This window comes from Humulus lupulus, chromosome X (genome assembly GCF_963169125.1).
Source record: "Humulus lupulus chromosome X, drHumLupu1.1, whole genome shotgun sequence".
Classification (NCBI taxonomy): Eukaryota; Viridiplantae; Streptophyta; class Magnoliopsida; order Rosales; family Cannabaceae; genus Humulus; species Humulus lupulus.
Window position 1 is genome coordinate 39,368,196 of NC_084802.1, and position 27,637 is coordinate 39,395,832.

General features: G+C 36.2%; 1 pseudogene; it reads right to left on the reverse strand.

Moving 5' to 3' along the window:
* Nucleotides 1-27,637, reverse strand: part of LOC133805732 (endo-1,4-beta-xylanase 1-like) — an 86,625-nt pseudogene that overhangs the window by 54,799 nt on the left and 4,189 nt on the right.

Below are 27,637 nucleotides of genomic sequence, written 5' to 3' on the forward strand. Positions count from 1 at the left end.
TCTACACTGATCACTCTGCCATTAAATACTTGATGTCAAAGAAAGATGCCAAGCCCCGCCTCATTAGATGGATTCTTTTACTTCAAGAATTTGACATGGAAATTCGTGACAAGAAGGGTAGAGAGAATGTGGTAGCTGATCACCTCTCTAGGCTTGAAGTGGAGGAGAATGAAAATAAGAAAGTAGTGCAAATCAATGATTACTTTCCTGATGAGCAGTTGTTTGGGGTAAGTGAGAATTTAGCTGTCCCTTGGTTTGCTGACATAGTGAACTTCTTGGTTGCCAAGATCGTGCCTCCTGAAATGTCGAAGCAGCAATTAAAGAAATTCTTTTCTGAGGTGAAACATTACTATTGGGAGGAGCCTATTCTCTATAGGCACTGTGTTGATCAAATTATCAGACGGTGTGTTCCTGAAGAAGAGATGCAGTCAATTCTCAACCATTGTCACACTCAACAATGTGGTGGGCACTTTGGTGCATCCAGAACGACAGCCAAGGTATTACAAAGTGGTTTCTATTGGCCTTCATTAATCAAGGATGCTAATGCTTTTGTCAAGGCCTGTGATAGATGTCAGCGAACTGGTAATATCTCGAGGAGAAATGAAATGCCTTTACAGGGAATTCTTGAAGTGGAACTGTTTGATGTATGGGGCATTGATTTCATGGGGCCTTTTCCACCATCTTACAACAATGAATATATTTTATTGGCAGTAGATTATGTATCCAAATGGGTGGAGGCTGCAGCAACTAGAGCCAATGACGGTAAAACTGTGCTTAATTTTCTTCATAAACATATTTTAACTAGATTTGGCACTCCCCGAGCTCTTATTAGTGATGAAGGGAAACACTTTGTGAATAAACAACTTGATGCATTACTGGCTCGTTATGGAGTATATCATCGAAAAGCTTTGCCTTACCATCCTCAATCGAATGGGCAAGCTGAAATTTCAAACAGAGAAATCAAGAGTATCCTTGAGAAGACCGTTGACAGTTCGAGGAAAAATTGGTCGAAGAAGTTAGATGATGCGATTTGGGCCTACAGAACTGCATTCAAAACACCAATAGTGTAACGCCCCAACTCCAGGGACTGTTACGGTGTGCCTTGTAAACAGTGCTCAACTCGCTAATCGAGTCATTTGGCCAAAAACGTGTAACTAAGTATGGTTAGCGGTTTACGGATCAAACATTTTGGTTAAGATGTAACGTTTCACTTGAACGTTTAATATATATATTGGGATCCCGAAAATAAAGTTTCAGAGTTTATTACAGAAAATATTTACAACAGATCGTTCTAGCGGCAAAACAGGGTTCAACCCTAGTTCCACTTTAAACCTCGGTCATGGTGGACGAGCAGCTGCATATGTACATATCATCACCTAAGCTCTTCAACTCAAGGATGGTCCAGCTTCCTCTTGCCTTTACCTGCACCACGTATCACCCGTGAGCCAAAGCCTAGCAAGAAAACACAATAAAGCATGATATAATATCAACAACGATCATAATAACCATTCAGGACTATCAGTCCAGGAAAATAGGTGACAATAGCCAAAAGTCAAAATAATGAGCATAGCTCCCTCTAGCCATGTGACGATAGGTTCACCAGGGCTTAAATGATAAGTGATTCGTTCATAAGTTTGATCAGGACAGGTGCATGGTGAATGGTCACTAACATAACCTTCCTCCCGACTCTAGAGTCGTGCTATGGACAGCGTCCCCTAGCCATGTGACAAATAGTCACCGGGGTCATATACCTTGGCTATAAACATCTGGTCATAGACCAGGCAAGCGCTTATAAGTTCTTCGACTTTAGGGTCGGTCCCGCATTAATGCCATGGAGCTATTCAATGCGTGATCATCGACCTTAGGGTCGGTCTAGCATTAGTGCCATAGAGCCACTCAATGCATGATTCTCGACTTTAGAGTCGGTCCAGCATTAATGTCATGGAGCCATTCAATGCATGATTAATCGACCTTAGGGTCGGTCCCTAACTAGTCAGTGTCATACACAAGTAAGTCATGCCACCAATCATATATCATATGTTCTATATCCATAAACAAGGTATTCAGCATGCTTACTAAATAGGTATTAGTACGATTAGGACCATGCATAAACACAGAGGCTCAAGCTCTGAACGATATCATACTCAGTATACAAAACATGTCCTAATCACATGTCTCTCATGCATCATATGTAATATATCTAGCAATCCAACATGCACCAATAACAGCCATGCATGTCACGCTTAATAATCAACCAACATGCATCAAGAATAGCCATGCATGTCATACTCAATAATCAACCAACATGCATCATAATAGCCATGCATGTCATATTCAATAATCAACCAACATGCATCAATAATAGCCATGCATGTCACATATACACAGGGTGCAGTTTTCTTACCTCAAAGTCGAGCTAGAACGATTAAGAGAACGACCCTTGAGAACGATCAACTTTTAATCCTTTAGCGGTCACCTAGCCATAACCAAATATAAGGTATCATCAATAAAAATGATCAACATAAGTTCCCAAACCAATATCTAGCCTCCGGGACATCAATCCCCACTTAACCGGGTACTAGGATCAACCCCGAGGCCTATGGTAAGCATCCCTAAGCTAAAAACACAATTTTAGCCAAAAATACCCTGATGGGCCGCGGCTCACCACAGCCATGCCGCGGCTCATCTCCCTGACAGAGGCATTTCTGCCTCTGAAGCCACCTTAGGCCACGGCACACAAAAGCCAGGCGGCGGCTCATTACCCAGATCAGCCAAAAATCAGCAACGCACCAGCTCGACCTCCCCTGCATTTTCCCTTAGAACCAAGCCTTCAAACCAGTTCCAAACCTTCTCTAAACACACAATTAAACCTCTAAACATCACCCATAACTCCCCCTCATCAAAACCCAACCAAACATACACAAAAACTCCCCTTGATTCCCACTTTCTACATCAAAAACCATAAGCTGAAAACCAAAAGGAAAACAGAGCATAACCTGAATTTAATGGCTAGAACTCACCTTAAAAACGATTTTGAATCCCCTTAAATGTCTGAATCAAGTTCCCTAGCTCCCACCTTTGATCTCCTAGCTCAACTCCTCAATTTGGGCTCTCAAAATTCAAAGAAAAGTGAAGGGAGAAGCTTGTACGGGAAGAAAGGAAGAGATGAGGATGGGGCTCTCTGTTTTATTTTCATTCCACAGCCTTCTAAAATTCCCTTAGGCTGATATAAATCCTTAAGTTCAAAAGACCATAATGCCCTTAAGCCAAATAAACCCCTTTAAAAGCTTCCGAGGGTAAAACCGTCCTTTCCCGCCTATCTCGTTAATTATAATTAACGCTCTCCAATTCCCGCTATTCTCAATATTCCCAAATACCAATAAATCATATCCCATTACCCTTTAATTCTCAATAATGCTCTAATCATTAAATTCACCCCGAGACTCACCCCGAGCCCCGAACTTAAACCCGTTATGACTAGACCGAACACTTACATCTCATGATCGTCTCATGTCAAATAGCTCGAACCAATCCACCTTATAATGTGGCTATATTTATTAATCACAACCATGCACCCAAAATATACAATTACGCCCACAGTGGCCAAATTACCAAATTACCCTCATAATTAACATATGAACCCATATGCATGCATTCACCATCACATAATAATATAATTCATGTAAACATGCATATATTCATTAAATACTATAATAAATCAATTATGACCCTCCCGGCCTCCTAATCAAGGTCCTAAACCTTATTAGGAAATTTGGGGCATTACAAATAGGTATGTCTCCTTACAGGTTGGTGTTTGGTAAAGCATGTCATTTACCAGTTGAGTTGGAGCATAGGGCATTCTGGGCTATGAAAAAGTTGAATTTTGATTGGAGTGCAGCTAGTGAACGAAGGTTGTTGCAACTGAATGAACTTGATGAGTTCAGAAATGAGGCTTATGAAAACGCCAAGATTTATAAAGAGAGAACAAAGGCTTGGCATGACAAGAACTTAGTCAGGAAAGAGTTCCAACCAGGGCAGAGGGTACTTCTTTTTAATTCAAGATTGAGACTTTTTCCTAGAAAATTGAAGTCAAGATGGTCAGGACCATTCACTATTGTCCGGGTCTTTCCATATGGTTCTGTGGAAGTTCAAGGCAACTCAGGTGATTCTTTTAAGGTCAATGGTCAGAGATTGAAGCCTTACTTGGGTGGTAATTTTGATCAAGCAAAGTCGATCCTCCTTTTGAAGCCTCTCTGAAGAGGGGTTCAGCGTCCGGTTAAATGACGTTAACGACAGCGCTTGTAGGAGGCACCCTTTTTTTTGTGTTATTTATTTTACTTTTGCATCTGTAAACATTGGATATTTGGTTTATTTTTGGACTTTTCGAATCGTGAAAAACGTGAAAAATCAAAAAAATCAAAAAAATTAAAGAAAAAGAAAAAAAATAGAGAATCCTTAAGGGCCGCAGCATGGCCATATAATGTCGCGGCATTGCTGATTTCAGAGGCCCACGAATTTTGAAGAGAAGGGGCGGGCCGCAGCATGGCTGAGGAGGGCCGCGGCATTGAAACCCAATTTTCCCATAAAGGAGAGGCGGGCCGCGGCATAGATAACATAATGCCGCGGCATTTTATGCTATAAATTTGATGCGGGCCGCGGCATGGTGCTCGTAATGCCACGGCCCGTGTCCAAAATCAGGGGTAAAAAGCCCTAATTTTGCCCTCATCCTCATTCACTCTCACAATTTTCTTTTTACCAACACTCAAACCTCATATTCTCTCTCAATTCTCACAATCACTTCTCCATCTTGAGAATTTCGTCAGCCAAAGAGACAAAAAGGAGAAGCCTTGTGACAAGCAAGTAAGTATCTCACATCAATTCTAGAAGCTTTGTGAATGAAAGATATATTACATTTTGGCATTGTGGGCTGTTTTATATTTTTCTTGTGAGAAATCTAGGGGTTTTGTTGTTCTTAAACCAATTGGGGGGATTAGTCTGTTATTGTATTGAAAAAAAAAACATGGGTCCTAAGTGCAATCCTTCTAGAGATGCCTCCTCAAAGAAAGCCTCCTCATCCCGAACTCAACCAACACCACCTCCTCCTGCTGATTTTGATACGCAATTATTTGTCAATAAGGAAGCGGCTGACATGTTCAAAAAAATTCATAAGAAATCGGTGGTTAGGGAACGGGGATTTGAGTTTCAAGAGGAACCTTTTGCAAATAACCCTGCTTATGATATCATCCGGGCTGAAATAATGAGACGCAATTGGGGTTTCTTCTGCGACTCTACCTGTGTGGGAATGGCCAACTACTCTCAAATGTTTGAATTCTATGCCAATTTCCCATACCTTGATGCAGAAAAGAAAATTTTTATTAGGGGTAAAAAGGTGCCTACGGAAATTTATTCATTTAACCAATTACTGCACCTCCCTACATTGTCTGCGCTTGATGACGAGTATTGGCAGTTGGCCCATTTTAGCGAGCCAGATTATGATGTTGTGGCTGAAGTTCTGAGTATGGAAGGTGCTCGGTTTAATTATCATAATGGCAAGCCTAAAGACATGAACAGGTGGCAGCTTAACCAAATTGCTAAGGCATGGGTTTATTTTTTAATTTCACGCTTATTGCCGACCTCTCATGTTTCTACCGTTGATAGAGAGCGATGTTTGCTGGTTTATGCTATCATGACCAAGATGACAGTTGATGTGGGCCGAATAATTCGTTACAGCATTCGCAACATCAGCAAATTCAATACTACTGTTGGTTTTGCCCATGGTACTTTTCTCTCGACCCTATGTAACACTTATGAGGTACCAGTCTTCGCCAGCGATCTAGTTCGGAAGCCAATGGGGCCAATTAATCAGACTCTGTTTACAGCATTTCCTTCGACTTCTCTTACGCCGCCTTCCCCTGGCCAGCATTATAAGCGTAGACGGGTTGATGAACCAGCTGACATTGATCAAGCTGAGGAGGATGAAGCAGATGAAGCAGGCCCTAGTAATCCACCTTCGAATTTGACAATTGGTGGGCCTATTGATGAGCACACGCAGCGCACGCATGATCGCTTGGATTACCTTATTCGGCAAAATCAATACTTAATCCAATCACATCATGCGCAAAATCAGCATTATAATGAATTCCTGGCGCAATAGAATGAGTATGGGCGGGTTCGTATAAAGGAGTTGAATGCCTTAGTAACGCGGTGGACTACGAGCTCAGCTGATGAAAATTACTTCACTCCTCCACCGCAATTCAATCCATACAACCCGCCACCTCCACCTCCGCCATACTAACGTGGCATGCTTTGTGAGGTAGGTCTTCTTTCCTTACTCTTCATGTCACATTGGGGACAATGTGCAATTTAAATTTGGGGGAGGGGCTTATCAGTTATTGTGTTTCTCTTTGTTCTGTTAATTTTAGTTTGCTAATACTTTGTTTATAATATCATTTGTCATCAATTTGTGAGATAGTAATTGTGTGAATAACCGTGTGCTTGGTTGATTACTCTTGGGATTTAGTTTAAATGTTTTTTTGGAAATTTGAATATTTTCTGTAAATTGGGACAATTAGTATGTTATATATGTTTTACTTGGGTATGAGGAATGAATGGTGGAATCTGATAGAACTTGCATTACTTGTCTTTTGAGACAAAATCGTTGATAACATGTGTTTTGGAATATGATATAGGCAATCTTTTGGAATGTTTGGGCCTTTCAAGCTTACCCTTATCATTATTTTCCCTAGTTTGCTCATTTGTGCCTTAACTTGTTTTGTTGATTGTTTAACCACTTCATTAAGCCAAAATTGTACCAATTATTTTTCCCTGTCCTATGAATTATGCCATAAGTTTAGAAATAAGTTTAGGGGAGCGATTTGTGATTGGGTAGAGCGAAAAAGAAGGAAAAACATATTGGTGTGAGTGGATGAACAATGTAATTTTATCTTTCGATTGAGACAAGTGTAAAGTAAAAAAAATACTTGCAACATCACTGTAAATTAATTTCAATTTTCTTCAATAAAAAAAAAGAAGAAAAAATATATATATATATATAAAAAAAAATACATAAATAAAGTGATGTTGGTGTATTGGTTATGAGGTCTCAATCGTTGAAAAATGAGTTAAGTTTTGGGATGAAATCTTGAAATGCAATGTGGGTTGTTTGATTGATTTATTTTTAGGTGCTTTTGGTATAATGAAGCCTAAATGTCTTTTTATCTACCTTTACCTAAGCCAAAAATGCATGAACCTTAAAAGTCCTGTTGATTCCAAAACATGTGTTATTAACATTAGTGGAGAAATGCAAGTATGCAAGCATATTGAATTTTGGTGAGTGGATTGTTGAAAGAGTTAAATATGTATGATGTATTCTAATTGTTCATTTTGTTATTTACAACTCATATTCTAATTTCCAACTGAGGCATTTGGGTTAATTGTGAGAGTGATTATACTGAAATTCTGGTTGAAAATCGCATTTGCTATTTCGCGATTGATGACAGTGTGTTGTGGACAAAGTGGAGGCTTTATTTTTTGTGTGTTTTGTTTTGTTTCAAGTCTAAAGGCAATCTTTACTCGAGGGCGAGTAAAGGTTAAGTTTAGGGGAGTTTGTTGAGTCTAGTTTTTGTCATGTTTAGGTGATATTTTAAGTAGCCTTTTATCTTATTTTTCTTTCATTTAGTGTGGGTTTATGCTTTGTTTGTTTGTCTTTGTGAATATCAGGAAGAATTGAGTACTTGGAGGAAAATGTCAAAGAAAGGGAAGAAATAACCAAGTTTTTCAACATATTTCCAGAAAGGATGAATCTCAACATGATTTGGAAGTGTTGGTGAATTTTTGGGATGAAATCTTAAAAATTTGAGAAATCCCTTAAGAGCCACGGCATGAGCAAAGTAGAGCCGCGGCTAGCTGGTGAAATAGAACCACTGTTTTGAAGGAGAATCACGGGTCGCGGCATGGCAAGAGAGGGTCGCGGCATAGATGGGCATCAACCCAAAAATATTAGACACGGGCCGCGGCATGGTGCATGTAGAGTCGTGGCCCGCCTCTTTTAAAAACTGAATCTTAGGTTTTTATAAGGCGAAAAAGAGAGAAGAAAAGGTGTACGGACCTGGCGTGGAAATTTGCTTGAAGGCTGAAGGCTTGGAGTATTCAATCTACATGTTTTTCTTCTACTTTCTGATGTTATCTTTAATTGTCTTTGTGATTAGTATTATGATTATGAACTAATTTTCTGTTTAGGATTTTTAATTGAATCACTTGAATCCCTATTATGAACGAATGCAATTTCAATTTTCTTCTTCTGCAATCTTCTTCAATTCCATATAACTTGTTCTTATTGATTGATTATCGATTGGCCATCTATAGTCATTATATATATGTTTTTTTAAATCAAAATCTGAGAAGTGAGATTTGAATCTGTTGTGGTTATATTGGACATAATTTTAATTTGGAATGAAAGTATCCATATTAATTGTGTAACTGTTTATTAAGTTGTCGAGATTAATGCTACCTTTGTGGTTCAATTTACCATAGAAATATAGGAAATTGTCACCTAGGTTGAGTCTATAATTCATAGTATGATTATAGGTTGCTGTATCAACTTGTTAATTGAATTAGGCAGAAAGAAGAAGAACTTAGTACTTTGCATTAGGGAATGATAGGGAGGATAGTTGATGAGATTAAACATCCTAATTATTTCGTCAGTGTTTAAATCAAAAGTTTTACTATTAGTTGTTATTCTATTTAATTTTCAATTATTGTTTCTGAATATTATAGTTTCTTTTGTTGTGTCTACAAAAATCAAGAATTTTAATTGATCAAATAGAAAGAGAAATTAATTGACTGGTAATTGAGAATTCAGTCTTTGAGGACGATACTTGGTTTCTTTACCATATTATTACAAATTGTGACTGTGTGCACTTGCATAGCATATAAAAATTCGCAACAACTTTCATTCTCTTTCATTTCTTTACTCTTCTATTACTAAAAGGGTGGGCATAGGCCTCTCGAAGCATCACTTCAAGATCGTCGGCTCGTATGTACTCATTCTCAGAAGACATGTCCAGTTCAGTGAACCAAATTTGAAGACCAAGAATCCCAAGGTTGTCCAGAGCAAACTCACATTGGGCTCAATTGGGCTACCAATGTGGCCTTGGATCCCAATACCACTAACAGGTGCACCTTGCTCTTACAGGTCCAGAATATGTTGGATGTACTTCTCCGGACAGGATCTTGTATCACACCCAGAAGAAGGACCTTGTACATAAACCATAACCTTGGAAGGATGCTTCTCAATTCTAAAGGAGCCAGCAATCTCATGCCATCTGTTGTCATCATTACTAGAGCCAATCTGAACCCAAGCAGACACTTGATATGTCAAGAATAGTTTGACTTTGTCAGTGATCAATGAGCTGGCCCTGGCCACGTCTGAGTTCTATTCTTTACATGTATAAAATGATCGACCACTTAAAGGTTTTTGAGGTGGAAGGGAGTCTCTAGCCATTGGAGGAATTATATGAGGTGACCCAATTCCAACATTTAAGCTACAGTTTCCAAGGCTAAGCCCCCTATTTGTACCATTTCTTGGATTGTTGTTATCAATTATGTCAACTCAAAAGGCTGGGTTTTGATCAAAACAAAAGTTGTTGTGTTAGTTTTCAAGAATGATTGTCATAAGTATATGACTGACTATAAGCTCATCCTCATCTCAACTATCTTGGTAATTCTTAAAACATAATACTATACATTAATCTTAACCTGGATGACTATGCAAATTAAAAGAGATAAAAACACTGCCAATATGGAGGAAAATTGAAAGTATTATTGAACCAATCTCAATTACTGGCAGAGGTAAAGGAGGGGTTCTTTCTGCATGCTTGACGACTAAACTATTTAAAAGAATATCAGTTCCTAAAGGAGGGCCTTCTAAATATACGACCTCCTTTGATGGGGAACCATTTAGAAGGAACTTTCCTTTCAAGTTCAACTGCGTCCACTTCTTGTCTGTTGCTTGAACACTAAGAAAACAAAAACCAACCTTTTCAATGAGGGACTCATCATGTCATTCAGATGAATAAAGAAGAAGACTAAATAGAATACTAACTTGGCAATGCCAATATATTGATCTCTTCGATTTGGTGTTTGGACACATAAAGTGGCCCTCAAATCTGCACTTGTGTCGTTGTTACCAAATATGCGAACAACAGCAGTAACTTCATAAGCAAGCTTTCACTGAACTCTTCCACTGATATCCTGCTGAATTCCATTACAACTCTGCATGCATTCAGAAGATGAAGCAAAAACCTTTTCAGAAAGTGGAACGATTCTCCCATCTCCCGTAGAATCATGTAGAGCAATCTTGCATCCCCGTCCAGACCAATTAATCAAGCCATCCTCAAATGTTGGTTAAGAATGATATTACTGCCTCCAGTAGTAATTACCTCTGATTTCTTTGTTTTTACACAGATAACGATTACAGAATTGATGAGTAAGTCAACTCCTGGAGAAGGCCCTTCAAAATAGATATAGCCCTATCAGGCATTGTTGACAATGAAAAAGAGCCTTCCAAGGTTTCCCAAGTATGTTTTTCCACAGATGTTCTGCATGTTATAGAATCATTCAAACAAAACCTTCAACTTTTTCTTTTAAAAAATATCACAACAAGATGATGAATAAAACAACATCCATTACGTTCTAATAAAACAAAAGCTAGTTGTTGTAAAAACAATAACAAAAAGAACTAGCATAAAACAGAGAATAACAAATCAGATTTGAGCCAAAACAACACAAACAATTACTTGGTTCAGATCACAATGTAATTCTACATCCAAGGGGTAGAACAGCCTAAAAAATGGCTGAGAACTTCATTCATTAAGCTTGAGATCAGTACAAGAGTTTACACCAAGAAGCCTTGCTTCAAATTACAAAGAGAGCTCACACAATGAGAGATCAAGATCAGATACACTTGAAATCTTTACAACCCTCCAATCTCACTTAATTTCTAACTCTTAACCAATGTCCCAACAGACCAAGGTTCTCAAGTATTTATAGCTAATTCCCTTAACATAACTAACTAACTAAACATAACAATAAAATTGAAAGAAAAAGAACCTGAACTCCACATCAGCATATCAGTTAAAATGGCTTAACTAACACCACAAATCCACCTTAGACAGTCACTTTAGCTGAAAGAAAAATAAATTATAAGCTGAACTACCTTGAGCCAAAATGGCTCATCAGCACTAGTTAATGCTGAGTAAGTTTAGGCTATGCCTAAACTTTTGTAGGCTAACACTTTTAGTGAGCATATTAGCTGGGTTTTCTTCAGTACTGATTTTCTTAGCTTGAACCTCTCCCTTTGCTACAATGTCTCGGATAAAATGAAATTTTATGTCTATGTGCTTAGACCTTTCATGTAGCATAGAATTTTTTATTAGGTGTAATGCACTCTATTTGTCATGTGTCAAACCTTTGAGCCATAAAGCTTCCTTAAAAGCTTCTATAGTAGCCATGTATTCTGCTTCATTGGTTGACAAGGCAACTACCTTTCACAAATTTGACCTCTAGCTAACAGTTCCACCAAGTACTGTGAATACAAGTCCAGTTAAGGACCTTCTTGTATCCAAATTTGCAGTACAATCACTGGTCAACATATCCTACAACCTCTCCTTTTGATCCTACATTGCCATTAGAAATAAGACCAAGTTTGAGAGATCCTTTAATGTACCTGAGTATCCATTTAACTGCTGTCCAGTGAGTTTCTCCAGGATCTTCCATATATCTACTAACCACACTTAGAGCATAAGCTAGATCAGGCCGAGTATACACCATTGCATACATTAGGCTTCCCACAGCACTAGTGTAAGGCACCTTTTCCTTTAGTCCCCTTTCTGCATCTGTTTTAGGACACTGAGTTTGAGACAACTTGAAATGTGGAGCAAGAGGTGTTGACATAATTTTTGAGTTATCCATTCCAAACTTTTCTAACACTTTCTTTAAGTAGCCTTCCTGAGATAGTTTGATAACATCAGTTTCACTTTGATCAATTTCTATTCCAAGTATCTTCTTTGCTTTGCCAAGATCTTTCATCTCGAATTCACTGCTTAGTTTTCTTTTCAGCTTTGTGATTTCACTTCTATTTTTCCCAACTATAAGAATATCATCAACATATAAAAGTAAGTATACATGTTGATTAAAATAGACACAAGGATCACACCTACTTTTGGTGAAACCAATTTTGATAATGAAATCATTAAATCTAATGTTCCATTGCCTTGGAACCTGCTTAAGACCATACAAAGATCATTTGAAAAGACACACTTGATTAGGATTTCCATTGTCAAATCCTTCAGGCTGCTTCATAAAGATTTCTTCTTCTAACTGTCCATGAAGAAAAACAGTCCTCACATCCCTTTGGTCCACCTCAAGATTGTCCCTAGCAGCTTTTGCTAATATAACCCGAATTGATGTTTGTCTAACAACTGGAGAAAAAATTTCATTATAATCTACACCTTCCTTTTGAGTAAAGCCTTTGGCTACAAGTCTAGCCTTGTATCTCTCCTTTTCAATTCCTGGTATGCCCTCCTTTCTTTTGAAAATTCATTTACAACCTACCAGCTTTTTCTTCTCTTGTTTGTCCACCAGAATCCAAGTTTCATTTTTCAGTAATGAACTCATTTCCTCTTCCTTGGCTTGTTTCCATAGTTTGCTTTCAGGTCTACTGGTGGCTTATTTAACAGTTATATGATCATAACTAATTTCCTCTTCTACTACAGATAAGGCATATGAAATGAAATCTACATATCCAAGTCTTTCAGGTGCTTTCGCCTCTCTATCTCTCTGTCCCTAGCAAGCTGGTAATTACTCAAGTCAATTTGAGTTTCATCATGTTGAATCTAAACTTGTTGATCAGAAGTTTCAATTTCCAACTGAGTCTTTGTCTGTTTTTCATCACTAACTTCTTTTCAACTTTCATAGGCTTTTCATCCTCTCTGAAAACAACATCTCTACTTATGATGCATTTTTTGAAACATTCTTCAAAGCACCACAGTTTGTAACCTTTTACACCATTTGGATATCCAATGAACATGCACTTGACAACTCTAGGCTCAAGCTTGTCTTGTCGAATGTGAGAATATGTTGTGCATCCAAACACTTTTAAGTGTTCATAAGATGGTTTCTGTCCTATCCAAACCTCTTGAGGGGTTTTGAAATTCAAAGTTACTGAAGGACACCGATAGATTAAGTATTTAGCTGTAGTAACAGCTTCTCCCCAAAATTTACTTTCTAAATTTGCACCTTTCAACTTGCACCTCACTCTTTCTAGAAGAGTTCTATTAATCCTCTCAGCCAAGCCATTCTGTTGAGGAGTATTTCGGATTGTGCGATACCTTGCTATACCACCATTGCTACAATATTCGTCAATTTCCCTAGAGCAATATTCAAGGTCATTGTCAGTCCTTAATTTCTTTATTTTCACTCCTGTTTGATTTTCTATTAGTTTCTTCAAAGTGATGAAACTATCCAAAGCTTGGTCTTTAGATTTCAAGAGCAACACCCACACCTTCCGAGAGTAATCATCTATGATACTCAAAAAATAGTTTGCTCCACCTAAAGACGATACCCTTGCTGGTCCCCATAGATCAGAGAGAATATAAGCCAATGGAGCTGTAGCGTTATGGATTCCAGCACCAAATTTCACCCTACAACATTTTCCATAAACACATTCTTCACAAAAATCGAGCTTGCCACTAAGAACCCCTTGCTTCAATAATTCTGAGATTCCTCTTTCACTAATATGCCCAAGTCTTTCATGCCAAAGCTGAGTTAAATCAACATCTTTGTTTGAAGCTACTACTGCAGATCCAACAACAGATTTCCCTGCCAGAAAATAAAGACCTCCTCTGAATCCACCATTCATAACCATAAGAGATCCCTTTAGAACATTCATACAACATCCATCAATTTTCACTATACACCCATTTGATGCTAGGACTCCAACAGATAACAGATTTCTTCATAATTCAGGTACATACCTGACATTTTTCATAGTTCTACTTACACCATCATGCATTTTAATTACAATAGATCCAATTCCTTGCACCTTACATGCTTTATTGTTTCCCAAAAGAACAGATCCGCCTGATTTCTTCAAGATTGCAAAATAGATCTTTATTTGGACACATGTGAAAAGAGCACCCAGAGTCAAATATCCAATCTTCACATATTTTTTCACTTTAAACCAACAATACATTTGTAACGCCCCACGTCACTATGGCTGTTTCCTGGAATGACGACTGGCCCTATAAACCAACACAAGTCTTTCCAGTGTGCTTTGTCCTCACTTGCACGCTTCATGAGAAAACTTCCCAGGAGGTCACCCATCATAAGATTGCTCCAGGTCAAGCACGCTTAACTTTGGAGTTCTCAAGTGGTGGGCTACCGAAAAGAAGATGCATCTTGTTGGCATAGGTAGTACCCATCAATCCATTTAATCTCTCTTCAACTGTGTAGTCCCATACCTACACAGTCTTAGAATCATCACACTTGACCCTCCCCAGGCGGTGTGGGATTGCACAGCTTTACCCGGTCTTTCCCCTTACGGATCACAAGATTCTGACTGTCACAACATCAGCTGACTCATAGCCATCAGATACTACACTTGCTTCACCCTTTTCATTCTTTCCATCTCTATTCAGCTTGTTCTTGAGTAGAAAACAATCAGCCTTATAATGCCATTCTTTCTTACAGTAGTTACAAAACTTCCCTGGTTTAAACTTTGACTTTGATCCGTGATTACTACGAATCCTATGACCATTAAAGTTCTTGTGATTCTTGAACTCTCTTTTGTCAGATGTACCTCTAATCAATAAACCTTCACCATTGGATTCAGTTTCCTCTTCAGATCTTTTCTGAATTTCTTTTGAGTTTAATGCACCTTTTACTTCTGCCATGGTTAGTGTTTCTTTTCCATACAGAATAGCATCAACAAAATGCTCATAAGATCTAGGTAAATAACTGAGAAGAATTATACCTTGATCTTCTTCATCTATCTTCACTCCAATGTTTTCCAACTCGAGGATGATTTTGTTAAAATCATAAAAGTGTTTCCTCAGCTCCTTTGAGTCATCCATGCAAAGTGTGTAGAGCTTTTTCTTCAGAAAAAGCTTGTTCGCTAGAGACTTCTTGAGATAGATTGATGCCAATTTATTCCACAAACCAGAAGTTGTTTCTTCATGAGAAACCTCTCTAAGAACCTCATCACCAAAACTCAAGAGAATTGCACTATGTGCTTTTGTTTTTGTCTCTTTCTTTGTCTTATCGTCTTTGATTGCTTTTGATTCCTCTTCGTTCAAAGCTTCTGAGATACCTTGATGAACTAGAAGAGCCTTCATTTTGATTCTCCATAAGCCAAAATCGTTCTCTCCATTGAACTTGTCCACCTCAAATCTTGCTGAACTCATTCTTGCTTTTTTTTTCTTGATCAACAAAGATGATCACCAAGTAGTTCTTGAATCCTCCAATGCAACATGTGCGTCTGATACCACTTGTTGTAAAAACAACAACAAAAAGAATTAGCATAAAACAGAAATAACAAATTAGATTTGAGCCAAAACAACACAAACACTTACTTGGTTAGAATCACAATGTAATCCTACATCCAAGGGGTAGAACAACCTCAAAAATGGCTGAGAACTTCATTCATTAAGCTTGAGATTAGTACAAGAGTTTACACTAAGAGGCCTTGCTTCAAATTACAAAGAGAGCTCACACAATGAGAGATCAAGATCAGATACACTTGAACTCTTTACAACCCTCCAATCTCACTTAATTTCTAACTCTTAATCAATATCCCAATAGACCAAGGTTCTCAAGTATTTATAGCTAATTCCCTTAACAAAACTAACTAACTAAACATAAAAATAAAACTGAAAGATAAAGAGCCTGAACTCCACATCAGCATATCAGTTAAAGTGGTTGAACTAACACCACACTAGTCCTTGAACCTTGATATTGTAGCTCCAAAGTTGCTATGACGTTACCATTTCCCTCAAAAGAGCCAGATGCTCCAACACAAGCTGAAACGGAATACATAGAACCCAAAGAAATTCTACCAGTAATATCTTGCTCTAATCCATGCCAACATAGCGTACGATTCAAGATGATGGCATGGTTTCCAATGTATTTTACAGCCACTTCTTTCAAATTACATTAATCGAGAAAAATGTAATACCCAACTATTTCTAAGACCTTGGACCATTAAAACTACTAGATATAGCTACTACTTTGAAGAAAACATACATAAGAAATAATAATAACTTTATATTGTGCAAATTACAAAGTAAAATATAAAATGTGGTATGGGTACCCATTGTTTAATAAAACATAAAAACATAGCTTTAAATCAATTGTTCAAAAACTAGATGTGGAATTACAATAGAAACATAATTCAAAAGACTAAAATAAACGTCATCCTCGATCGACACGCAGTCCACTCAGTCCGTTCATCCTCAACACACATGCCAAGCTTTCAAGAATACTTCCGCCTCGATATCTATTTTCCTGCATCACACTAAAAATAAAGGGATGAGCCTAATGCCCAGCAAGGAAAAATCTACTAATCAATCATATAACATAAAACATAAACACAAGACTATATCACAAAAATATACTATAAAATATATATCACAACTCTAACCCATCTCCATGGTAAACATTAGGGTTTTCTAGCTAAGCAAATATAAGCCTCAAAATACATTGTGGTTTGCTAGCTAAGAAACTATGAGCCCCAAGCAACATAAAAATATTGGGGTTTGCTAGCTAAGCAACTATAAGCCTCAAAATACATTGAGGTTTGCTAGCTAAGCAACTATGAGCCCCAAGCAACATAAAAACATTGGGGTTTGCTAGCTAATCAACTATAAGCCTCAAAATACATTGAGGTTTGCTAGCTAAGCAACTACGAGCCCCAAAGACTACAAGAAATATTCATATATATCATAACATAACATATCATAACATATAAGCGTAAAATCTATCCTAATTTCCTTACCAACACCGGGATATTTGAGAACAAGGGCGAGATTTGGAACACTCCTAAAACCAACAATAAGAATGGTGAGTATTTCTAAAGAAAAGAGATGAAAAGAAGAGAACTAAAACCACCAATAAGAAACTTACCGAAAAGAAACCTTAAGTTCAAAGAACTTAAATACCTAACCAAGAATCGAAACAACGAGTTAGGATCTGAATGAAAACTAAGGAATCAAACAGAATAAAACTTATGAATAGTATTACCTTGGATGTACTAGAACCGATCTACACTTCAATATCGAAAACACACTTTATCTCACTACCCAAGTGTTTATAAAGCTTAAGATAATAAAGCTTTTATCCCAAAACCCAATTGTTTCTTTCTATAGAAATCCTAGCAGCTTGAAGGCTCTGATCAAATGCTTGAAGAATGAAGAAAATGGCTGAGCACTAGGTCTTATTTATAGAGTTTGAGGAGTGAAACTATCCTATTAAAAAAATAAAAATAAAATACTTAAACCCTTAAATAAACATGATTATGACAAGTATCATGCTCTTAATGGTTTTGGAAGGTTCTAGAGTTTCTAGATCTTTCTTTTATTTAAAAAAAATACTTAAATCCTTAAATAAACATGATTATGACAATTGTCATGGTCTAAATGGTTCTAGAAGATTCTAGAATTTCTAGAACTTTCTTTTATTTAAACTATAATTAAATCCTTAAATAAACATGATTATGACAAGTGTCATACTCTTAATGGTTCTGGAAGATTCTAGAGTTTCTAGAACTTTCTTTTATTTAAACTATAATTAAATTCTTAAATAAACATGATTATGACAAGTGTCATGCTCTTAATGGTTCTATCTAAAGCTTAGGTTATAATTAAAATATTTCTATGACTAAAAATATTAATAAAATCTTATGTTATAATTAATATTCTTAAACTATAGGTTAAACTTATAAAATTCATAATTGTTGCTACGAATTTCCAACTAACAACTACTACTATTGTTGTTGTTGTTGCTGCTGCTGCTGCGCTGCTGCTACTACTGCTACTGCTACTACTGCTGCTGCTGCTCCTTCACCTGCTGCTCCTGCTACTGCTCCTGCTACTTCTACTGCTACTGTTGTTGTTGCTGCTACTGCACCTGCTGCTGCTCCTGCTGCTTCTGCTCCTGTTGCTGCTGTTCCTGCTGCTTCTGCTCCTTCACCTGCTGCTCCTGCTACTGCTACTGCTACTTCTACTGCTACTGTTGTTGTTGCTACTGCTACACCTGCTACTGCTCCTGCTGCTGCTGGTGCTACTACTACTACTACTACTGAACATTCTAAGTATAATTATAGACAAGGGAATGTCTAAACTTTTTATTAGTACTAGCCAGAAAACAAAAATACCAAATGCAAGAAAAAATTAATTGGAAAATAATAGCCCTTCGAGGCCTGCATGTTATGATAGCCATTTACACAAAATCTTGTAAACAATAAAAATATATTGTAGTATATAATCCAAATAGTAAAGACCCCTCTACGGCAAGTCGTTTTACTTCACGTTACTCATTAACGGTATTGGTTATTTTTTCTGCTAAAGGCCATAACAGAGATAACTTTCTTGGCACATTATATATATTTGGAGGCCCTCTTTCTCATGAGATATGTTACACAAATATCAGAGTAAAAACACGTGTCAACAAGTTTCAAGATTCTTGAGTAGGTGACGATCAAGAAGGAAAGTTTGGAGAAGTTATTTCTGCACGTATACTGGAGAGTGTATTAGAGTTTACTGTGGTTGTAAACTTGTGGCTCTGCCATTGTTGTACAGAGTGAAGAAGAGAGAGAGGTTTGAGTATTGTTTGAGGGCTATAAAGACTTGTATTCATTTTTCTTTCATAGTGGATGAGCTCGAATTGGATGCAGGTTCCACATTTTTCGAATTGAACCAGTATAATCTCGTGTTCTCTTTCTCTCTTGCACCATTGTTTCTCTGTTTTGTTTACTAGATTATGTTCATCGTGTGTTTCTGTAATTGTCTGGCTTGTGAGTTTCAGGGAATTTTGAGTTCAAGCTTCGGTGTCTTGTTGAATCACGATATATACATACATATATATATATATACTAGGGGTATATAAGTAACGTGCAACAAGTTGGCATAGTTTTATTTATATATTATTATATTTTTTAATTATCATTTCAGTTTTAAATAAATAAATAAATAATATTATATATTATAAAAGAATTACACAAACATATTTTAAAAAATTAAGCTAAAACACAGTTATATATAATAAATAAATAATATCATAATTTTTATTTAAAAAAATCGTTAAGCTAAGAATCTATTAGATACACATTTTTACATATAAAACATGATGCATTCTAGTTTCAAAGTAAATTATTTAATGTTGTTTATTAGTTTAAAATTTAGTGTTCATAATAATTTAAATTTTTGTCGTTTTTATGTTTTGATTTATATATGGTGATTTTAATTTTAAAATGAAATAATTTTTTTCTAATATTCTTTTAGAAAAAATATTCAATATAATAAAATATTAAGAAATTCTAAATTAAAGTATGAATTTAAAATTTTCATTTGATGAAATTTTAATTATTTAATTAACAAAAATTTAAAGTGAACAAAATTTATATATAAATATATGTTATTCAATTAATGGTTAGAGCAATTAAAATAAATATTTTTTCATTAAAAAATCTAAACGAAAAAAATAAGAAATATGTATATTTATGTCTTATATCACTATTACATTTACATATATGCTTGGATAAACAAAATATATTAAGTGTGACAAAATAAATCATTCATAAACGAAAGTGCCGATTGCATTTTTCACTATCAACCTAATCCGAGAGTTTAAAGAAAATAATAGAAAAGAATACAAGAATTTTACGTTGATCAAGCTATAAAAGTGTCACAGTCCACGAGTCTATGGTATTTAGTGAGATTGAAGCTTGTTTGAGCAAACTTCAATGGTTTTTCTCAAACAGCATATATATTGCACTGACTTACAGAGTTTCTCTCTATAAAATTCAGACCATTTACAAGGAAATACCCCAGCCCTATTTATAGAGGTTGTGGTCATTAATGTCAATCATGAATTATTAATACAAATTTCCCCCTTATTGGGGTATTAATGTTGAATTATACAAAAAGGGTTGCACTAAATAGAGACTGCGACTCATGCAGATTGCAGGGGGCCCATTGCAGAAAGTTGTTTACAAGCTTTATGGGGAACATGCCCTTGACAGTGTCAGGCAGCGTAATAGGAAATGCCGATTGTCGAATGTACGACTTGACATCATTACTCGAGCCTCTCCAAGAGGTTGCCAGACAATCTTCTGATGGCCCACACTCACAATGATTGTCACCTGGTAGCTCTTCTAGGTCCCGAGGACAAAATCCTAGACCTAGAAGACAGCTGACTTAAGAAGGCGCAAGAACCTCTAAAATGTTCCTCGAGGTGTGATCTCACTTGGAGACATCCACACCTTGAGGACAAACCTTGGCGGGTGGCCTCCATTGGAGACATCCGCGTTTGGCCAGCTTGGAGTACGTGGAGGAGTTCACACGTACTCTGAGAACATCATACCTTGTCTTGTCGTTAATTACTTCTAATTGCCACGTGTCGATGGTGAAAACACATACAATAGAAAGAAAATAATAAATTTAAATACATAAATATTTTTTGGTTATAGTATTTAAAATATAATTTGTAAAATCCTTTTTTGGCTAAACTTTAATTTAGACAAAATATTTTAATTATTTAAAGAAAAATCAGTAGCAAATCTCCTTGTTGATATTCAGTTTTATTAGCAATATTCTCAGCTGATTTTGTAATGTGAAAAGATCTCTTCATGTGAATATATTTGTTACCTTTTTTATCTCAAATAATCAATTTTTGGTAACAATATATTTGTGCAAATATCTTGAGATTATTTTCAGGGATTATATGGGATTATGGTTATCCTGGAAATAAAGAAGGTATCGAAAATGAACATGGTCAAGAGAAATGACCATGTTCGTTCTGCCAGATCAAACGAATCACGTGCTGACTCATCAGTTTCCTTTTCTGTCGACTCAGAATCCATCTGGCTGGCTGTTTTCCTAAATCAAAGGAATTCGCAAATTGATTTCAAAGATACCAGAAAATCATGGCCTTGGACGATTTCCCTTCCTATAAATACCTTGCCAAGGCCTTTGGATTTTTCACCTCTTCCATTTTTGAATATTTGTAATCGTTATGCTATTTTGAAGAGTGTGTTTATTTGTAGAGATTAAGTTTGTTCACCTTAATCTTTGTGAGAGTGCTGAGTGTACTTGTGAATATCTATCTAGTCCATTGTAAACAGATAGTGTCTATTGTGAACGTGTTCATAAGGATCTTCGGGAGAGGATTCGAACTAAGTCTCACTTCGGGAGAAAGTGTGCACTCGCTGTTCTTTGAAGGGAGTTCAAGAGATTCAGCGTTTCATCAAACCAGATTCGTAGAGAAGAGTACAACAAGATTGCGGCAATAGTTTAAGAGGGAGTCTTACATTGTTTAAGTCAATGCTTTTGTACACTTTGTTTCTTTAATAATTGGTTTATTCTCTGGGCGTGGCCCCAAGGAGTAGGATATCCGAAAGGGTTTCTGAACCTTGTAAAAATTCACTGTGTTCTTTAATTTTTGCACTGTTTAATTTTTGTGTTCAATTCTGTCGTGACAAGTTCGGATTCTGTCTCGACAGAATTGCTTTCTGGGTAAACATCTAATTACCATTCCGCATTTTAATTAATTCATTGTTTAATTAATCTGGTAATTATTAAAAACGGAATTTCAATTGGTATCAGAGCGGGTCACTAAACTCTTAGTGCGATCTTGTATTTTTCCGTTTGTTTTGTGTCTTGTGAAATGTCTTTCTTTGCAGAAGGTGGATCTATAACTCGTCCTCCCTTGTTGAATGATTCCAACTATCCTTATTGGAAGGTTAGGATGAGAGCCTTTATTAAATCACAAGAAGAAAAGGCTTGGAGATCAATCTTAACAGGTTGGACACCCCCGTCTGAATCTGATGATATCACAAAGGTAAAATCTGAAATTAACTGGATTGATGCTGAAGATAAATTATCCAGTTATAACAACAAAGCTTTGCATGCTATCTTTAATGGGGTTGGTGAAGGTTACATAAAATTAATATCTTCATGTGAATCTGCCAAAGAAGCTTGGGAAATCCTTCAAACTCAATTTGAAGGAACTGCTGATGTAAAACGTTCTAGGCTTGTTATGTTAACTACTAGATTTGAAAATCTTAGAATGACAGAGACTGAGTCTCTCACAGAATTCTATGAAAAATTGTCTGATATAGCTAATGAATATTTTGCTTTGGGAGAAAAATTGGAAAATAATGTGTTAGTTCGAAAAATTGTTAGAGTGCTTCCTAACAGGTTTCAAACAAAGCTCACAGCAATTGAAGAAGCCAAAGATCTCGACACAATGAAAGTAGAGGAATTGATGGGTTCATTGCGAACGTTTGAACTCAATCAACAAATTCGCCAAAAGGAAAATCCAAGTGCTCCTAAAGAAAAATCAGTTGCTCTCAAATCTTCAAAAATAAAAGATTCTGAAGAAAATGATGGTGAAGACGAAATGGCTTTGTTGACCAAAAATTTTCAAAAATACATGAAACAGATTGGTAACAAAAAATCCTCGTTCAAATCTTCCAAAGGTAATCAATTTTCTAGACCTTTTGACAATAACAATAAAAGAGGCATGCAATGCAAGGAATGTGAAGGATTTGGTCACATTCAATCTGAATGTGCTAACACACTGAAGAAAAACAAAAAGGTAATGGCAGCTACTTGGAGTGATCATGACTCTGAAAGTAGTGATGAGGAAGATAACATGAATCTTGCCTTAACCTCTGTTGTTTCTGCATTAACACTAAATTTGCAGGATAATAAAAGGGTTGTTTGCCTAAACAATGCTGTTCAGGAAGATAATTCTGATTGTGAATCTAGTGAGTCTGATCTAGACGAGGATTCTCTGAAAGAATCATACAAAGATATGTATGATCAATGGTTAAGGGTTTGTTCTGATAATCGCTTAATGGCAAGCAATAATAAATTCTTACAAGAAAAGAATGATGATCTTGTAAACACTGTGAAAAATCTTGAAGAAAAAATTATTGCAAAAGATTGTGAAATTAAGCGATTGGCAAATGAAATTAATCACATGATTAAAGGTGTTAAAATGCTTAATCCAAATTCCAGGATTTTGGATGATGTTATTGATGCAGGTCAAAAAGCTGGTAATTTTTCTGGATTGGGATCTGATGGTTTTAAATCAAAAGGAAAAACCATTTTTGTGAAATCTGGAATACGTTCTGTTGCATCCACTAACCTTTCTGCAGGTACATCTCACACAGTTGATTCGACAAAAAGAAAATCTGTTTCCACATCTGTTAAACAGACCAATCGGTTCATTCCAATATGTCATTTCTGTGGAGTGAAAGGACACATCCGGCCCAGATGTTTTACTATGATGAATGTTTTCAAAAACAATTAATTAAATCATTATAGTAAAACAAAACATGTTGTCAGAAAACCTTCAAAATATGTTTGGGTTGAAAAAGCAAGAAAAACTTGTCATGCTGCTTTTACTTGTCATAAATCTCGTGCTTTTAATTCTTGGTATTTTGATAGTGGATGCTCTAGACATATGACAGGTGATGCAAATATACTCACCAATTTCAAATCTATGAAATGTGGTGGAGTAACATTTGGTGATGGTATGTCAGGTAATATTCTTGGAAAAGGTACTCTGAGTCTTGATGGTTTACCAAAATTGAGAAATGTTTTACTTGTTGAAGGACTTAAGGCTAATTTAATTAGTATAAGTCAGATTTGTGATCAAGGCTTCTTAGTAAATTTTTCTCGTGATGATTGCAATGTTGTTGATAAAAATGGCGTGAGTATATTGAAAGGATATAGATCCATTGATAATTGCTATACTCTTTCGCCATCTCTCACATGTCACACGGCCATAAGTAATACCACTGATTTATGGCATGAGAAACTAGGTCATATAAATTTCAAAAATTTGAAAAAAATTGCAAGTGCAGGATTAGTTCGTGGTTTACCCAAGTTGGGTAGAGAATCTGCAGGTAAATGTGAACCATGTCAGTTGGGGAAACAATTAAAAAACTCCCACACAACTGTCACGGGGAATCAATACTTCAAAAGTTCTTGAACTTTTGCACATGGATCTTATGGGTCCCATTCAAGTTGAAAGTATCAATGGAAAAAGGTATATCTTTGTGTGTGTTGATGATTTTTCTCGTTTTACTTGGGTTGACTTCTTAAGGGAAAAATCAGACACGTTTGATGCCTTCAAAAATCTGTGCATTAAATTGAGAGTTGAAAAAGATTGCAATATAGGCAAGATTGTGAGAATTAGAAGTGATCATGGTAAAGAATTTGAGAATACTGTTTATGATGATTTCTGTAAATCTCTAGGAATCTCTCATGAGTTCTCAGCTCCCAAGACTCCAGAACAAAATGGGGTTGTTGAGAGAAAAAATAGAACCTTGCAGGAGATGGCTAGAGTAATGCTAAACAGTAAAAAACTCTCCAAACGATTATGGGCAGAAGCAATATTCACTGCTTGCTACACAATCAATCGAGTTTTTCTTAGGCCAGGTACTTTCAAAACTCCCTACGAAATTTGGAAAGCTAAAAAGCCCAATGTAAGTTATTTTCATGTTTTTGGATGCATATGCTATATTCTCAGAGATCGTGAGAATATTGGAAAATTTGATTCAAAAATTGATATAGGAGTGTTTCTTGGATATTCTATGAATAGTAGAGCTTATCGTGTTTTTAACATGAGAACTCAAACTGTAATGGAATCATCCAATGTTGTTGTTGATGATTTAAAAGATTTCTCTGAATATTCCAATGAAGAAGAAATTGATAGGTTTATTGCAGAAACCTCTCAGACAGAATCTCCTACGGTGAAAAAAGATGATGTTGTGCCCTCTCATACCGAATCTGTTACAACAGAAGCTGAATCTGTTCCAACATCGTCCGATCGATCAACAAAGGAAAGGCCAGAAATCATCACAGATTCAATACAGAGAGAACCTTCTGCCAGAATAAAAAAGAATCATCCTTCAGATCTCATTCTTGGTGATATTGAAGAAAGCATGGTAACAAGAAAAAGGTATGTGAATTTGGTTCAATTCGTTTGCTTTGCATCCAGCTTTGAACCAAAAAAATGTGAAAGAAGCCCTGAATGATGAGTCATGGATAAAAGCAATGCAAGAAGAATTGGAACAATTCACAAGAAATGAGGTATGGACTCTTGTTCCTAGACCAAATCATACAAATGTTATTGGTACCAAATGGATTTTCAAAAACAAAACTGATGAATTTGGTACAATAATAAGAAATAAAGCTAGGCTAGTTGCTCAGGGGTATACTCAAATTGAAGGAGTTGATTTTGATGAAACTTTTGCCCATGTTGCAAGACTTGAGTCAATAAGATTGCTATTGGCTGTTGCCTGTGTTGTTGGATTCAAACTTTTTCAAATGGATGTTAAATCTGCATTTTTAAATGGAAATTTGAATGAGGAAGCATTTGTTGAACAACCAAAAGGATTTGAAGATCCACATAATCCTAATCATGTTTTTCAACTTAAAAAAGTTCTCTATGGCCTGAAACAGGCTCCTAGAGCTTGGTATGAAAGATTGACTCAATTTCTTGTTTCAAATGGGTATAAAAGAGGAGTAGATAAAACTTTTTTCATCAAAAATGTTGATTCTGATATTGTCATTGCTCAAATCTATGTTGATGATATTGTTTTTGGATCTACTTCTAACACTTTAGTGCAGGAATTTGTCAAACAAATGACGAATGAGGTTGAAATGAGTATGGTAGGTGAGTTAACCTATTTTCTAGGTTTGCAAGTCAAACAGTCAGAAGATGGAACTTTCATCTCTCAAAGTAAATATGCAAAAAATCTGGTCAAGAAATTTGGGATGGAGTCTGCCAAACATGCCAAAACACCAATGGGAACCACAGTCAAATTAACCAAGGATGAAAATGGTGTTAAGGTTGATCCAACCTTGTACAGAAGCATGATTGGAAGTCTTCTGTATCTCACAGCCAGTCGTCCTGATATAAGCTACAGTGTGGGGGTATGTGCACGTTATCAAGGAGATCCTATGGAATCACATGTGACAGCTGTAAAGCGAATCATCCGTTATGTAAATGGCACTCAGGAATATGGAATTTGGTACTCAAAGGAGACAAACTCTAATCTTGTTTGCTTTAATGATGCTGATTGGGCAGGCAATGCAGATGACCGAAAAAGTACAAGTGGGGGATGTTTTTATCTGGGAAACAATCTGGTTTCTTGGCATAGCAAGAAACAAAATTCTATCTCGCTGTCTACTGCTGAGGCCGAGTACATTGCTGCAGGAAGCTGTTGTACGCAATTATTGTGGATGAAACAAATGATGACAGATTATGGGTTTGATCTTAAAACTTTGACTATTTTCTGTGATAACACTAGTGCTATTAATATCTCAAAAAATCCTGTCCAACACTCTCGCACTAAACACATTAACATTCGTCATCATTTTATTAGGGAACTCGTTGAAAATAAAACTTTGATCCTATAATATATTGAGACTGACAAACAGATTGCAGATATTTTTACAAAAGCCCTTGATACAGTCAGGTTTGATTCCCTCAGGAAATCCTTGGGGGTTTGTCCCAATTAATTTTTTTTTGTGCTGTACCTTATCCCTGTGCTTGAAAAAGTTGTGTGATGTCTCCTTGTCCTTGCTCACAGAAAAAGTTTCAATCATTATGTCAAAATATATTTTTACTTCAGGTTAGAAATTATAGTTAATATAATTCATGCTATTTTTCTTCAAAATAAAAATTCAAAAACAAATAGTCCCTCCAATTAATATTTCTTCAATTCAATCTGTGTTTTTGTGTGTGAGTTTTTGTTCCTCGAAAAGTATTTCAAGCTCCATCTTAGAATAGAGCTACCTACACTGTTGTGTAAATTGCTTAACCTTGAGTAAGTTGGAACTATGTAACTAACAATTATGTAGAAGATACTCTACCACTGTTAAAAACAAGCCTTCAGTGTAGTGTGAAAGCATCTAATTTGGTTACTCATTGAGAAAAAGGCTAACAATTGCCACATAGGGCAATGTCCCTGAAAAAGGCTAAAAATTGCCATACAGGGCAATGATCTCTGCTTTCACAATCACACACAAATGCTTGAGATGTACTGTTGGGCAACATTTGTAAGTCTCATACACACTGATTGATTTGAGTGAAATATTTTTTTGTGATTGGAATAAATGTTTTGTGATATTTTATTTTGAAAAATAAAAGCATGATTTATATTAAATATATTTTCTAAACCTTATAGTAAAGATGTGTTTTGATATAATGATTGTTTCTTTTTCACATGCAAGGGCACGAAGACATTGGGCACTAATCAAAATGGGATATTTTTATTTTTTGGGTACATTCGGTTTTACTACTTAAAATAATAAAAAATAAATAAATAAATAAAATAAATAATAAT